This window comes from Chrysemys picta, chromosome 4 (assembly GCF_011386835.1).
Source record: "Chrysemys picta bellii isolate R12L10 chromosome 4, ASM1138683v2, whole genome shotgun sequence".
Lineage (NCBI taxonomy): Eukaryota > Metazoa > Chordata > Testudines > Emydidae > Chrysemys > Chrysemys picta.
In genome coordinates this window covers 91,111,987-91,129,019 of record NC_088794.1, presented here as the reverse complement: position 1 = coordinate 91,129,019, position 17,033 = coordinate 91,111,987, and the positions used below count along the sequence as shown (strand labels likewise).

Sequence of the window (17,033 nt, the reverse complement as noted above, 5' to 3'; positions counted from 1 at the left end):
CTCTTCCCACCACAAGTAAAGGTAAAATATATCTGTGATACAAGACCTGAGGTGGTGGAGTAAACCAGCTAGCAAACAGAAGTATTCCCACACTTATGAGATCTAAGCTATACTTACATCACAACAAAATAGAAAAAAACTTTTCTACTGTTAAATTTTTTTAGCATGTCTCTCCTTTCTATGGCCCTCTCATTGCTGTCCCTCTCGCCATTAAGCTTTGAGAATCAAAAATATACTGTCACATACACTTGACTTAGAACAACCCAGTTTAAAATAGCTGAAACTACTAACATCTAAGACTTCTGAGGTGGGAGAACGAGGAGATTCCCTTCTCCACCTAGGTTTTTTTAGTTGTGTACTTCCTAACCAAAAGCCAAATGCACCATATGCACCCTTGCAAGCAATCACTTCCCAGGGTCCCAGGAAAGGAGAGGTCTGAACAAAGGGACTCCTCCATATATGGATACATAAAGACAGTTTTTGGGAAGGATGGCAGGAAAGAACTATTGGACCCAGATTTGTTCCAAATGAACTGGAGGCTCATATGTCCATATAGGCTAAGGTTTGTTTTTGATCAAAATCAAAGCAAAACCTAGCATTCAACGGAATAACCTTTAGCCCTCAACATGAATAAAAAACAGTTGGTAAGGAACAGACAGGGTTTACAACCTTTCACATCTAGGCCTACAGTGAATGAAATGTGTTGCTATCTACACAGCTTGAAAAATTCACCAATTTAAACTTGTTTAAAATAGGAACAAGTTCCTAGCCCTTGAAAAGATCTTACTAATGTAAATCAATTCAATGATATAGTCCTGAGTGTGTAGAGAGAGCTCCAGTACCTCTGCTATCCATAGCTTTCACATGCAACAGCAAAATGAAGTTAAAGGGAATAGAATATGTTTTTTCTGCTGCTGTGTAAAATTCTCTTGGAAGAGTACTGCAGCCAATGGGAGCTGTGGGGGGTGGCACTTGCGGGCAGGGGAAGAGCCCCCTGACCTCCCGGGATGCAGAGACGTGCCATCTGTTTCTGGAAGTGGCGCAGGACCAGGGCAGGCAGAGAGCATGCCTTAGCCCCACTGCGTCACCAACTGGGAGCCACCCGAGGTAAGCGCCTCCCAGCCAGAGCCTGCGCTCCACACCCCCTCCTGCATCCATCCGCTACCCAAGCCCGTAGCTCCCTCCTGCACCCAAACGCCCTCCCAGAGCCCACACCTCTCACCCCCTCCCACACCCCAACCTCCTGCCCCAGCCCTGAGCTCCCTCACTCACCCAAGCTCCCTCCGAGAGCCTGCACTCCAACCCCCTATCCCAGCCCTGAGCTCCCTCCCTGCACCCAAACTCCCACCCAGAGCTTGCTCCCTGCACTCCCTCCTGCACCCCACACCCTGCCCCAGGCTCAGCCCAGAGCCCCCTCCCACACTTCAAACCCCTCAGCCCCAGCCCAAAGCCCACCCCATCTCCAACCGCCCACCCCAGCCCAGTGAAAGTGAGTGAGGAGTGGGGGGAGAGCAAGTGAAGGAGGGAGGGGGGATGGATGGAGTGAACGGGTGGGGCCTCAGGGAAGGGATATTTGAGTTTGTGTGATTAGACAGTTGGCAACCCTATCAGTCACCCACAAACCAAAGGCTAATACAGAAAGATATGAGCATCCAAGCACAGTCCAGAGAGAATACCCTAGTAGGCATCCTAGCAGTTGGGGTATGGAGCTTCTCACCAGGTGCTGCCCTTTCCTACTGGCCTACCACTAGTAGGGTTAGCTTTCTGGATCTGATAAATTTTTCAAGCTCTGTCCACTCAATAGGTATATGGTAAACTTCAGATTTCTCCCAAGTGTTAAGAAAAAGCGTGAAGTAAGCACTTAAATTATATCAATATATTTTCACAAGTGAGAAGAATTTACAAGTGTATATTCGCAAAAAGAACAGGAGTACTTGTGGCACCTTAGAGACTAACAAATTTATTAGACCTGTCAAGTGTATATTATAGCTCTTGTTTTTATATTACCTTATGCAAAGTTACAGGTGGCTTTCACTAATGCATTAACATAGTAGGACTTTGAATGAAACTGAGCCTACACAAAATGTATCAGTGATTAGAGTCCAGAGTTCAATACCTGGAGAATAGGTGTCTACAACATTGAAGTCACCATCACAAGTGATGCCATTCCAAATACTGAAATAACGTGGAGGCTGTACTACTGTTTTATTACCAAGCACTTCCATTGCATCACGGTTCCTGCATATTCGCAAGGAAGTGTGGGAAGCTTGCACTGCTGATGCCATGTTCACATTCTGTGGCTAAAGAAACTAAAATTTCAATTATTCAGAGTACTTCTGAACTTTAAATATATAAAATATATTTTTAATAATGGTGGGTGAGCAGACAGGGCTGTAAGTAGATCATGAATTTCTCATTACTAGAATCAGTAATGTAATTAAAGCAATCAAGGACATTTTTAATTTTTTATTAAAATGGACATCTAAGCCTCCTTGCAGAAATAACATCTTGATGACAATAACTTTTGACACTAGCAGCATTAGTTCCCAGAATAGTTTTCCATTTGTTTTAATATTGGTCTTTTCAACATGTGGTTGAGCAAAATGTGCAGTTTCCTTTCCAAAGGTAACTAAAAGATTGTTTTAAAAAACCTATAAAAAACAGCATTCAGAAGTCTGTATTCCTCATGCAACAGTTAATTACAACACTGAATGTTAAACTGAGGCTGCACTACACAAGGTGTTAGTAACATCAATTGTAGCACAGGAATTACAGAACCTTCAACTCTTGCCAGCTGTGTGAATAAGTGATTAATGCAGTTTCTGAAATATGGAAATGCTGTTGGTGCAATTCACTTTTGGAAAATTCTTCTATTACTGTTTGGTTAACCAATCTCAAAAACAGCTTTGTCTAGATCAGAAATTTAAGCTTGGTTTGTTCAAGTCTTAGGTAAAATCTGGTGCACATGCAGATATATTCTAATATATATTTTAGTAGTGTTTTTTTGTCTGGACTCCAAAGTCTAATTTTATATACAGCTGGTTGCAGAATTATGCTGGTGAGGCTTGTAAATTATATCATCAGAATTGCTCAAATTAAAAGGATGTCACAAATATTCCGCTGGTGATTTGAATACTATGTTACCTTGTATTTTGTTAAAAATGTGCAATCTTTTCACCACATCAGTGTTTTAAATACTTTCTAGAACAAGCAAAACTCCTAGGGTGAAAAACTTTAGACAATTCTGAGTATGGGAGTCTTCAAAGTCTAGTCCTAAGTAGTACCACCACCAAAGAATGAATAAATGCCCTTTTCTATGTTGTCCTCAAATAATTTGCAAATTTTTCATTTCACTTAACAGCACAGGTTAGCATGAAAAATATCAAAAAGATGGCAGAACAGGGTGAATTCTGGAAGAGGAAACTGAAGAAGAAAATTGTTCTGGTCAGTATTGCCATTGAGTTCAATGTATGCAGGAGTGGGGTCTAAATTAGGTCAACACAATCCTCATTATAGAATTTTAAGCTATTTTGAAGAAGAAAACAGTTAGAACTACAGTTTGCCATCATCTGTTCTGTTATCGTATTCTTGGCACACTGGGATTTCGCTCAATACAGCTGTGTAACTCAGGGATGTGGATTTTCACCTTCTATGCATGCAAAGGCTGGCCAAGAGGCAGCACACTCAACCAAAACAGCAGATAGCCATTATCCTTCCCATTACTCTTCCCTCCCTCCCTGCCCTGCCTCTCACTGCAACACACTTTATTGTTTAGTTCCTGATCCTGCAATTTGTTGTGCTCACACAAAGCTCCACTTTGTGGAGGCCAATAAGGGGCCTGCCTGCACCGAAATCCTGAGAATGGGAGAAGGATTCCTCAGCAACATGATTATATCTCCTCAGTGTGGCTAGGGCTACAGCATCCAATGCACCTTCTTTCTCAGGAAATCTTTAGAGAGGAGCATGAAGACCCAGAAAACTATTTGCAAAGCAACTACTGCGGGGGTGTCTGGCCACCATAAAAAGTACAAGAGACACTGATTTAGGCATCTCTCTCTCAAGGCCTGACTGTGCCTAGAACCTTAACTTCCACACTTACTGCATTGCACTGGTGGTGGTAGCTTATCTCAGGGGTGGGCAAACTTTCTGGCCCGAGGGCCACATCTGGGTGGGGAAATTGCATGCGGGGCCATGAATGTAGGGCTAGGCCAGGAGGTTGGGGGCTCAGGGTAGGGGGTGCGGAGAGTGTGAGGGGGCTCAGGGCAGGGGGGTTGGGTGCAGGAGGGGTTGGGGGGCTCCGACCCAACGCCGCTTGAGTGGCTCCGGGGTGGCAGAGGCGCACAGCGGGGCTAAGGCAGAAAGCTCTGCGCGCTGCCGTCGCCTGTGGGTACCTTCCCCAAAGCTCCCATTGGCCGCGGTTCTGCATTCGCTGCCAACAGGAGCTGCGGGGGACGGTGCCTGCAGGCAAGGGCAGCACACAGAGCCCATAGGGACGTGGTGCTGGCCGCTTCCAGCACAGCCACGGGGATGGCAATCCCGCGGGCCAGATCCAAAGTCCTGATGCGGCCCGTAGTTTGCCCACCCCTGGGCTTATCTTCGCCTCACAAAGTGATACAGACAGAGAGCATGCATGTGTGGAGGAAGTTGTTAGAGACTCCCCATTTTTAACTAAAACGAAGGGAAGACTATTCCCCTCTAACAGAGGAAGCCTCCTTCTCAGAGATGGTGTAGACATATCTGGGGAAAGGAGTGTTGTTTAAAAACATTCTATCAAAACTTTTAAAATGCTAGACTCCTTAGAGTCAAGTTGAAAGTTTTGTTAATCACAGCCAACTAACATATTTTTGAATATGATTGTCCTTGCTCACATTTCAAAATCACATTTCACATCATGTTAGCTAAAATGTTCTCTCGCAATACATTTTACCAGTCTAGACATCATCAAAACCAATACAGTTTAAAAACAAATTAGTTAGTCTTGGTCTATCCTAGTGGGATCCACAGCCAGCTAGCATGTTCTTAAACACCATGGGTTTTGGCCAGAGCAAGTGCTAAGTAGCCTACACTGACACATGTAGCTAACACCACTCACTCTCCACTGGGGTCTACACAGGGCCAGGCAGTGGGGACGAAGAGATTGCGCCCCCCCCCCCCCATGGGGGAGAGAGAGAGAAGATGGCTACGCTCCGCGTTTCCAAGCGAGAGGATGGCAGGTGGCCCCCACCCCTCACCGAAGGGACGGCCCCGCCTCCCCCCTCATAGGGCAGAGACTCTCCGCTCGGGGGGGGGGGAGGGGAGGAATACACCGATGCACCCGCCAGTGCGAGACTCGCCCACCCCCGGCGCTGGGCAGCCCCCTCGTGGTCCTCGGCGGAGGGGGCGGGTTCTCCCCAGGATGGGGAGCGGGGTTTCCTCGCGCTCCCGGGGGAGGGGATTGCGTCTCCTCCGCAGGCGGGTGGCTGGGCGCCGATGGCGGCTTCTCTCCCCACCTATCCCCGGGACTCACCCTCCTTCCCTGAGGGGCAGGAGCCGCGTCCGGGGCACCGCCTCTGCCTCTCCTGCACACGCCAGCCGGGGATGGGGAAGGCCTGTCGCGCTCGCCGCCTCCGCCGGGCTTGGAGGCCTCTAGGCCGCGAACACACCGCACAGAGCCAGGCGCGCCGCCGTGCTGTGCTGGGGGTCACGTGAGCCGCCCCTTCCGCCAGCGTCCCGGCTTGCACCGCGCCGCCCGATCATAGAGGCAGCCTGGGAGTTCTGACAGAACGTCCGCGCTATACGCACAGAGACACAAAGCGCGTCTTACCATAGAGTGGTGAGGGCTAGAAGGGCGTAGGGGAAAAAGGGGCGTCTGGCGCCATCTTTGCTGGTGGCAGCCAGGAGCGGTAACCACTTGATTGACCCTTACTAGAATCGCCATCTTGAGGTCAAGTGGCCGCGGGCTGCTGGCGTCTCACCTGCCTAACACAAAAGCATCAAGGGGTTGGCTTCCCCCTCCTCTCATCGCGGCTCAGTACAGCCGCACCCCATCCTCAGCCCTGGCACCGTCCTGCCTGCCAGGTGCCAGCATCGCCCCATTGCCCGAGGCCATGAGCCACCCAGGACGTACTGGTGTAACACACAGCAGCTACTGTTGGTGGGAGGGGGGCCCACAGGGCGACAAGGGCGCATACCGCTGGCTTCCCTGGCCCCTTGCCAACAGCGAAAGCGCATTAAATGGCATTTAAAAATACAAAACGCTGTTGTCCCCCCCCCCCCCCGATTACTTTCCCCTATAGGCAATTACTGTAGTTACCAGAAAGATACCATGACATTGCCAGTGGAAAGAGGAAGTACCTGTGAGTATGAAGGGGAGGAAAGAGATTGTCTTGTATAGACCATTAAAAGCTGGGCCACAGTAAGAGTAAGTTTGAGAATCTGTTTTACACAATAATTCAGCTCATGTTACATAAATCAAAAAAGGCATAACCTACCTCACTATTTCTTTTTAAAGCTTTCCTTGGATTATATGCACAGTACATAAAGCACAAGTCTTTGCAGGATCATGGCCAAAAGATAGATGCATTGGTGGTATAGTGGTGAGAATAGCGGCTTTTGAAGCAGTTGCGCCAGGTTTGATTCCCAGCCAATACAGGGAGGCATTTTCTAACAAGCATCTACAGTGGTGCAACTGGTTAGTGCAGGGGGGAGTATTCCTGGGCTTGTGAGTTCAGGCCTCACCCAGAGCTTTAGTTTAAGTTGGAAATTAGAAAAAACTTCCTAACTGTCAGAGAGGTTAATCACTGCATACATTGAATATGGAGATTGTGGATCATTGAGAATTTTTAAGAGCAGGTTGGGCAAACACCTGTTGGGGTGGTTTAGAAAATACTTAGTCCTGCCTTGAGTGCAGGGGACTGGACTAGGTGATCTCTCAAGGTCCCTTCCAGTTCTATGATTCTATGGCCAATCCAGTCCACCCACTTTCAAGTCAAGGGGGGCAGTGTTCACAGCGAGTGTTGTATATACAACAGCTAGTGCCTCAAGTCAAAGAGAGCAGAGGGTGCTCACACTACAAATTTACAGCTGCTTTGTAGTGGTCAGTTTACTCAATGTTGCAATAGTGAGAAAGGAGGCTTCAAGACAATTTTCAGGAGAGTATGGGATAATACCTATAACACAGACAAGTAATGAAGAGAGCAATGCTTGGGGCAAAGTTGCTGTCCTATGAAGAAATCTATTTAATATATTTTGTTACAAATACAATGCTGGAGAAATTTGCAAGATGTTCTAGATGAACAATAGCCTTCACAGAGAGCCTGCCAGTTTTTGTTGGCCTGCCTTGTAGAGGCTGAGACAATATTTCAGTTGTGATAGCACATTTACTCCTTGTCTTCTGCTAACAAGATTGTCAATTGTGGCAGCAGGTTGGAACATTCAGCAATGAGATACCAAACTGAGTACACTAACTTGTTTCACACATACTCCTGAGCAGCCAGCAGGCCAGTGAAAACATCAGTCTAGCGCACCATTTCCCTTTAACCTGTTTCCATTAGATTTGTATAAATTATTAGCAAAGAGAATTAAGATTTTCATATGTACAAGGCTGAACAGTTTTGGCAGTAGTACACTGTTTTATGAATACCCAACTCTTTTAGAAGTAACAGTTCTTTACTATAGGCTGTTACTTAAATAGGATAATACATAGATTAACTACAGTTATTTCTCCATACAGTAGCTACAATTTTATACTTCCCCCGTAACTAATAAAAAAGGCTACGTTTTAGTCACAGGTCACTCACATCACTCACTCATGCCAGTCACCCCAATCGGGGTATGGGCTGCCAACCACAAATCTCCAGAGTCCTCTATCCTGAGCCATTTGCTCTAGCTGGTTCCAGGTATAGCCCATTTTTATGCTATCAGCCTGACGGTCGCATCGCCAGGTGTTTCTTGACAGCCTCTTTTCCGCTTGCCTTGGGGGTTCCACCACAATGCCTGTCTAATGATGTTGGTTGGCTGCTTGCGTAGTGTGTGTCCTATCCAGCCCCACCTTCTCCTTCCTAATTTCTTCCTCTGCTGGAAAGTTGACAGGTCCTCTCCAAGAGGTAGATGTTGCTATGGTGTCTGGCCAGCGGATCTGGAGAATCCTTCTAAGGCAACTATTTATGAAGGTCTGGATCTTCCTGGTGGTTGTTTTAGTTGTTCTCCAGTTTCAGCTCCATATAATAAGACTGATTTCACGTTGGAATTGAACAGTCTAATCTTTGTTGCCAAAGACAGCTCTCTGGAGCTCCAGATGTTCTTGAGCTGTAAGAAAGCTGCTCTTGCCTTACCAATCCTTGCTTTGATATCTGCGTCCGTGCCACCCTGTTGGTCGATGATGCTGCCTAGGTAGGTGAAGGACTGCACTTCTTCCAGAGGGCTTCCATTCAGTGTGACTGGGTCATTACTGATGGAGTTAATCTTGAGGATCTTGGTCTTGTCCTTGTGGATGTTGAGGCCAACCTGTGATGAGGTGGCTGCCACTATGTTAGTCTTCTCTTGCATCTGCTGTTTGCTATGCGAAAGGAGTGCAAGGTCATTGGCAAAGTCCAGGTCATCAAGCTGGGTCCACAACGTCCACTGGATTCCGTTCCTGCGCTCATAAGTGGATGTCTTCATAATCCAATCAATGACAAGGAGAAAGAGAAATGGTGACAACACACATCCTTGTCTGACTCCGGTTCGCACCTGGAGCTGTTTGTAAGCTGCCCTCCATGGATCACTCTACAGTGTATGCCGTCATATAAGTTCTTAATCAAGTTAACCACCTTTACTGGGATGCCATAGTGCCGAAGGAGCTTCCAGAGAGTCTCTCGATCCACGCTATCGAATGCTTTCTCATAGTCAACAAAGTTGATGTACAACGAGGAGTTCCATTCCATAGACTGCTCGACTATGATGCGGAGCGTTGCTATCTGGTACATGCATGATCTATTTGCCGAAACCTGCCTGCTCATCTCGTAGCTGTGGATCGACGGCATCCTTCATTCTCTCTAAGAGAACTCGGTTGAAGACCTTCCCTGGCACCGACAGAAGTGTTGATTCCTCTGTAGTTGGCACAATTGCTGAGGTCTCCTTTCTTGGGGATTTTAATAAGGTATCCCTCTTTCCAGTCTGCCGGAATCACTACTTCTTCCCATATCTTCTCAAAAAAGGGGGTTACAGCATTTCCACTGAAGCATCCAGATCTACTTTCAGGGCCTCTGCTGGAATATCGTCAGGTCAGCTGCCTTCCTGTTCTTCATCATAGTGATGGCTTTTCTGATCTCATCTCTGGTAGGTCTATCACAATTGATTGGAAGGTCTTCGTTGGCTGGGTCAATGTCTACTGGATTAGTGGTGCTGGTCTATTTAGGAGTTCCTCAAAGTGCTCTGCCATCTATTCATCTGTTGTTCTATTTCTGTTATAGACTTTCCCTGCTTGTCTTTGACAGGACGTTTCTGGCTTGCTGAACTTTCAGACAGTCGCTTGGTGATATCATACAGCTGTTTCATATTACCATTGTATGCTGACTGTTCTGCTTCTGCATGCCAGTCTATCCACATAATCTCTCTTATCCTTCCTAATATTCCTCTTCACTACTTTATGGGCTTCAGCATACTCTTCTTGCGCTTTAGCCTTTGCTGCTCTAGTCCTGCTGTTATTAACTACTGCCTTCTTCTTCTTTTCTATCTTAGTCAAAGTCTCTGCTGTGGATCCACTCTTTCTGCTGGTATTTCTTGATTCCAAGCACTTCCTGGCATGCTGACCTAAGTGTCTCTCTCACTATCTGCCATCTGTCAGATACACTGTCTTCCTCTTCCTCAGACCGATCCTGTAGTACTGAAAACTTATTCTTCAGCGTCAGTCCAAAATCTTCCTTGATCTCTTGATCCTTCAAAGGCTGACGTTGTGCTTCGCTCTTCTATCTGACGCGTCTATCCAGTTCTTCTTCAGCTTCAGCTTCAATCTGGCCACCACTAAGTGATGGGGTCGGACGCTACATCTGCTCCTCTTCTAACTCTAACGTCCTGCAAAGATCTTCTGAACTTCTTACTAATACAGACATGATTGATCTGGTTTTCTGTCATGCCTGCTGGTGATACCCAGGTACTCTTGTGGATCCGCTTGTGAGGAAAGATGCTACCTCCTATGACCAGGTTGTTAAGTGCATACAAATCCACAAATTTCTCTCCATTCTCACTCATCTCTCCCAGAGCGTGGGTCCCCATGACTTGTTCATATCCTGTGTTGTCAGGTCCAATTTTGGCATTAAAGTCTCCCATAAGGATGGTAATGTCTTTGTCTGGGAGAGTCTCTAATATTTTCTGAAGTCTGTTGTAAAAATAGTCTTTGTCCCCCTCTTCGCTGTCATTGGTTGGCGCATAGCACTGTACAACATTCATCTTAATCCTCTTCATTTTAGTTCTGAAGGATGCTGTATGATCCTGGAACCATGTGCCTCCCAACCAATCAGTGCTCTCTGTGTCTGCTTGGACAACATGAAGCCTACTCCCTGTGTGTGGGGTGCGTCGCTCTCTTCATGTCCGGAATACAGCAACAGCTCTCCTGTCAACAATCGTCTCTGTCCAGCTTGCGTCCAGCTTGTCTCGCTAATGCCTAGTAGGGTCAGGTTGTTGCTCCTCATCTCTGCTGCGACCTGCGCCGTTTTTCTTGACTCGTACATGGTCCTCACGTTCCAAGTACCGATGGTAATCCTCCTAGTTGCAAGAAGGGTAATCGGCTTAGTGGCTTCCTCACGACTTTCACCACCCAGCGTCATGCGTCTTCGAGTTGAAGGCCCTTCTTTTTCCAGGCTAAAAGTCTCTGTTATCTCTATTGTTGGCGTTTCTGTAGCAAATTAATTTTTTACGGGGTGGAGTTGCTAGCCCCATGCCCAACCCTCCTCCTTTATCCTGACTTGGGACAGGCAGATGGCCACAAAGGACCTCTCTGGTGGAGTTTTAGTCACAGGTATTTTTTAGTAAAAGTCATGGACAGGTCACGGGCAGTAAACAAAAATTCATGGTCTGTGACCTATCCATGACTTGTACTATATACCCCGGACTAAATCTTGAGTGATTTGGGGCAGCGGGTGGCCCGGGGGTGCTGTGGATGCTCTTGGGGGGGATGGCCTGGGGGCACCACAGGTGCTTGGGGGGGCAGCAGCACGCAGCCCGAGACCCCCACTGATGCGGGGGGAGGGCAGCGGCCCACGGCCCGGGACCCCCACTGGTGCTTGGGAGAGCAAGTGTCAATGTGCGGCCCAGGACCCCCGCTGGTACTGGGTGGGGGCCGCAGTGGACCAAGACTGCCCCAGCAGCGGCCAGTGTGGTTGGCCCCATGCCAGATGCACTGGCTGCTGCAGAAGTCTCAGAGGTACCAGAAAGTCACGGAATGCATGACCTCTGTGACAGACTTGCAGCCTTACTAATAAATACAAATGTAACAGTTGCAGTATCTAGCACTATTAGTCTAGTGTTTTATGAACATAAATTTATCCACACAGTAGATCTGTGAGGCAGACAAATCTTATCTTTATGTTACAGATGGGAAAACTGAAGAAGAAAGAGAGGCAGGATTGAGAAACGTAAAATTCCTGGCTCCCATCTCATGGTCTCAGATCCACAGCTTGTCGCTTACTCCTTTTGAGACTAAAATTAAAATAAAAATTCACAATACCACTTCCAGAGATACTAATTCACAAGATAATTGTAATTTATCCCCATTTTGACCCTTATTAAGAAATCCATGGTATTTTGGTACTTTGACCCACACAGACACCAGTCTACCCATTCCTTATTCGGTATAGACATCTACCTATTGCTCTTTACTTTACTCTAAATATTTAGACCCCAGACTCCACCCTCCCCCATCCCAACTAGTCTCTCCGATCAATAAACCTTGTAAATTGTCCAAGTATAGAGTTCAGCAACAACACTTCCTTCCCACATCCACCTGCTCACCCATTATTCCAATATTATAAAAATTATCTTTCTCAAACCTAGCCAAATATGTTGGCTATTCATCCTTCCTTTGTGAGTCAGAGACCCCACTTTCCAGATGCCAATCACATATTCGGTTTATCCCAATCCACTTTATGTTTACTTGCTATAGGCCCCAGAATACTTTGCTCAACACAGCCTAATACATTACTTAGTTACCAAAGAAAAGAGAGTTCACTTACCTGCAGAATGTATTGAATTTCTAATTCCATTTTTGAAATTGTGGTTGTTATAAGTATACTACTATCTGTTATATAGATGGCGGGCAGCTATACAGAGTTAAGGTGGTTTCTGAAATATGCAATGTAACATTTTCCAATTTAAAGTCAGCACTAGAACGCAAGTCCTTGGCTCTAAAATCCTTGAATTAAAGGAAAGTCTTTGTTTTGGTGAAATATAGGTGAATCCTTATGTTCTTTCTAAGCTGCAGCCAACAATCAAAGGGTAGATTGCACTCTCTCACACACATTATAAACAATTATTTACAACAATCATTAACTATTTACAGTCTGTTTTCTTCAAATATAGCCTATCCATTGGTTTTCAAGGAAGGGGACAGAAGGTCCAGGAATTGTCACAGTTCACCTTGAAGAGATTCTTTCCAATACTTCCCTCAGTGAAAGAGGGTTTGGAAAGGTAATGGGGGCTCTAAAGATATAGAGCATTGGTGATCAAGAAAGACAAAAATGTTCCTACCTTTGTAGCTCCTGAGACGTCTACATTGATTTAACCCCATCCCCATTCTTCCCTAGCAGCACAGCTCCCTCACAACCAATGGTTGTATTATTCCTCTTTCCCTGCCCCACCATGCTTTTCTGTCTAAATTTAATTGAATTAAATTAAGGGATTTAGGTGACTAAATCCCTTAAATTTAGTGCCTCCATTTCCCTATCTGTAAAATGGGTTTAATAATCCTTGTACATTTATAATTCTTCCCCCCTCCCCCTCCAAAGATACATCACTTAATATTCAATACTAGACCTTAAACTTAAAACATTTTTGTTAAGTAGGGAAGTTTTATCATCTTTTTACAAGATTAAGCCATTGAAGCAGAAAGAGAAATGCCTTGCCCTAGGTCACCCAGGAGGTCAGTGCAGAGCTGGGAATGTGCTCCAGCCATTCCACACTCTCCTTGCTGTATATACTAGCGAGCCTGCCATAATTCCTCTTTCACTACAAGTTTGAATAGTCTAAAATGTGCATTACAGTATATCTTACCATATAAGCATAAGCACCAAAATATTATTTAATATTAGTTTATCTGCACTGCTTTTTATAATTAATTATTTTCAGTCTTCTAAGAGACTGTTAATTGAAATTAAAGTGTAAAACTAGTTTTTAACTATGGTATTTGACAGTGGTTTTTCATATCTACACATTCTTTTCAAGAAGTTTGGCAACTACCAAAAATCAGTGTTCTAACAGGAACTACACCTCTACCTCGATATAACGTGACCCGATATAACACGAATTCGGATATAACATGGTAAAGCAGTGCTCCGGGAGGGCGGGGCTGCGTCCTCCGGTGGATCAAAGCAAGTTCAATACAATGCGGTTTCACCTATAATGCGGTAAGATTTTTTGGCTCATGAGGACAGTGTTATATCGAGGTAGAGGTGTAGCTAATCAGGACAGGTGGAAGGTTGATAGTTGAATATGGAGGATTTGATATTTGGAGACCCTACTCATTCAAGAATATTTGGATTCTGGAAAAAAAAAAAAAAGTAAAATGATTGAATACAGAAGGAAGAATGAGGGAAAAGCCACATTACAAGAGCAGGCAAGTAGGGAAGTGAGGTTTGTTTGTGTTTTTAAAGTTGTTTTCTGTATGGATGCTCATACCCTTTCAGGAGATAGTCATGTAAGAGACTGGACATAAATAGTAATGGCAAGAAGATGGATGGTATGAATAGAAAATAAGAGAACTGAAGTTTTTTCAGTGTCAGACAAGATGATTCAAGCATCACAGTCACCAAACATGCAGTCAGGATGAAAAGAGGATATATATATTTTGGGTGTGGAGCTTGACAGTAGCAAAGTCCTCTTCCAACACCAACAGCAACAAACTGTTTCCAGCCATGCCAGCACCCAGAGCACTTGAGGCATGACTATAAAATGACTGTCACGTAACAGCCTAAATCCAGTCACTTTGGTGCAGAATCCAGCACCACTGAAGTCACCGGGCCTGGGACCAAGCTCACACTGGATAATGTAATAGAGGTATCTAAAATAATGACTGGTATAGAGAAGATAAATCAGTCTTCCCTATTTACCCTCTTTCCTATAATAGAAGAGCAAAGGGATGCCCAGTGAAATTAAAAGGCAACAATACAACTTTTTTTAATCCACACAGCTAACCTGTACAGCAAGAGTTGTCCATTGACCATAAGGATTTTACATCATTCTCTGAAATATGAAGTCTTGGCCACTGTCAGAAACATGATATGGGACTAAATGGGACCATTGATCTCATCTGGTATAACAATTCCTAGCTTTCCTGTGAATAGTCTTATGAGATTTGAAAGTTTCCCCGTTCACCCTTGCGTGTGTATGCTGTGCCTAACATCCAGCTGCAAAACATTTTCCAATAGCTATTTGAAGACATTTGGCTCAGCAACTGGAGTTGATGTTGATATTCTTCCACAAGTTTGATTCACCATCTCTACAGACTATCAACTACACAAACAATGGACTGCAAATAGATTACCACTGGATTCTGAAATGGAACAATAAGACATTTAATTATTATGCTATGCTTCTAGTTGTTTGTTCTCTTCTCTGGTAAATCTCTAGACCAAATTGTGATTGGTGGGGATAGGAGAAATGGAGAAACCACAGATGCACACAGACAGAGCTTACCAGTATGTAACAGACTTAGGTTCCATCCACACTACATGTAGAACTACATCACTGGGAGGGTGGGGGGAGGAGGAGCGGTATTCTAGTTCCAATACAGTTGTCTGCTGACACAGTTAAAGCACATTTCCTTATTTGTAGCATCGATGTGACCTTATGTGCTTCCAAAACATCCCTGAATTGTGTTAAAGTCTTGGACAGATCCAAAGCTTTAGCATGATTCAAGAACACTGTTAAGGTCTCATATGTGTTGCAACATGGGCTCCTGACACGGTTCTGGTTATCATGCAGATGATATCATAGGTGAATTAAACATCACTGAAGCCAACCCATTTATGCAATTCAGTATCATCTGGATGACATTTGTGTATAATCAAACCAGGGAGGCCAAGTAGCAGAGCACTTCTTACCTGCATTTAAGAGAGGCTTTTCATGGACATGGATGCTGAAAGTGTTTGTGAACACCACTTTGAATCATAGAATAGAATATCAGGGTAGGAAGGGACCTCAGGAGGTCATCTAGTCCAACCTCCTGCTCAAAGCAGGACCAATCCCCAGACAGATTTTTGCCCCAGATCCCTAAGTGGCCCCCTCAAGGACTGAACTCACAACCCTGGGTTTCGCAGGCCAATGCTCAAACCACTGAGCTATTCCTCCCCCCCCAGATGGAGATGGAGAGTATATCACTTTCCAATAGTGGGTAATACTGTTCCTTCCAAAGTCAAATTGTGACTAAAGTTCACTACAAGAAGTGCAAAGGTAAGATAATCCATCTCTCTATGCAAACCAAGGAGAAAAAATTGATCTGTGGTTAAGGCACAGGACTGGGAGTTTGGGGACCAGGATTGTATTTCCCAGCTCTCCTGGAGCCTCTCTGCAGGACACTGGGCAAATCACTTACCCTGTCTGTACTTCAGTTTTCTCATATGAAAACTGGGAGGAATAACTACCTACCTATCTCATGATGGTGCTGAGGCTAAACTAGGGTTGCCAACTTTCTAATCGCACAAAACCGAAACCCTAGCCACTCCCCTTCCCCGAGGCCCTGCCCCTTCCCTGATGCCCTGCCCCTCGCTCACTACATTTCCCCTCCCTCGGTGGCTCGCTCTCCTTCACCCTCTCTCACTTTCACTGGGGCAGGGGGTTGGGGTGTGGGAGGGGGTGAGGGCTCTAACTGGGGGTGTGGGCTTCAGGGTGGGGCCAGAAATTGGGGGTTCAGGGTGTGGGAGGGGGCTCCAGCCTGGGGGCTGGGGCTGAGGGATTCAGAATGTGGGAGGGGGTATGGGCTGGGGGTGTGGGGTTTGGGGTGCAGAAGGGGCTCTGGGTTTGGGGGGGTCTCAGGGGTGAGGCAGAAGGTTGGGGCATGGGCTTACCTCGGGCAGCTCCTGGTCAGCAGCGCAATGGGGCTAAGCAGGCTCCCTGCCTGTCCAGGCTCTGTGCTGCACCCCAGAAGCGTACAGCAGGTCCAGGTCCTACGCAGGGATGGGGGGCTCAGGAGGTGCCACACGCTGCTTTTGCCTGCAGGCTCCGCCCCCCAGCTCCCATTGGCTGTGGTTCCCAGCCAATGGGAGTGCGGTGCCGGTGTTTGGGGCAGGGGCAGCGCAGGGAGCCCCGTGGCCCCCCTGCCTAGAATCTGGACCTCCTGGCCACTTCCAGGGTGCAGCACGGTGCCAGGACAGATAGGGACTAGCCTGCCTTAGCCCTGCAGCACTGCTGACCGGACTTTTAACGGCCCGGTCAGCAGTGCTGACCAGAGCCGCCAGGGTCCTTTTTCAACTGGGCAACCCTAGGCTAAACTAATACAGATTTGTAAAATCTTTTCAAATGCTTGTGTTGAAGATGCTTTAAAAAAAAAAAAAGGAACGAATTAAAGAGGCCCAGTACCATGAAGATGGATAAGATATATCAGTTACTTTAGTAACATGCATGTTACCAGATTGCCAAAACTCAGCAACAGAGCTAGGCCCAACCACTTAGCAAGAGTTTCTTGTTCCCCACAAAGAAAGAGGGAAGAGTCCATTATTGAGAACATTCACATCACTCTTCAGCAGCCACTCTACTGATAAGCATTGGCAGGCTCAGAGAGAACTGCATCCAGTGCTCCTCAGATGGTCATTAGGATAGAATCATAGGACTGGAAGGGATCTCGAGAGGTCTTCTAGTCTAGTCCC

The 17,033-nt window shown here is 46.0% G+C and overlaps 1 protein-coding gene across 4 annotated transcripts in view; it reads right to left on the bottom strand.

Annotated features, from left to right (window-relative positions):
* Positions 1–5,756, bottom strand: part of RBM25 (RNA binding motif protein 25) — a 39,327-nt gene extending 33,571 nt beyond the window's left edge. Inside the window, exon 1 of one of the 4 annotated variants that reach the window (XM_005284593.5) lies at positions 5,507–5,756. The gene's annotated coding sequence lies outside the window, so the exon portion shown is untranslated. The remainder of the gene's footprint in view (positions 1–5,506) is intronic. The other 3 variants (XM_065592983.1, XM_065592985.1, XM_065592984.1) reach the window with 3 other exon arrangements.
* Between the last annotated feature and the right edge of the window lie 11,277 nt (positions 5,757–17,033).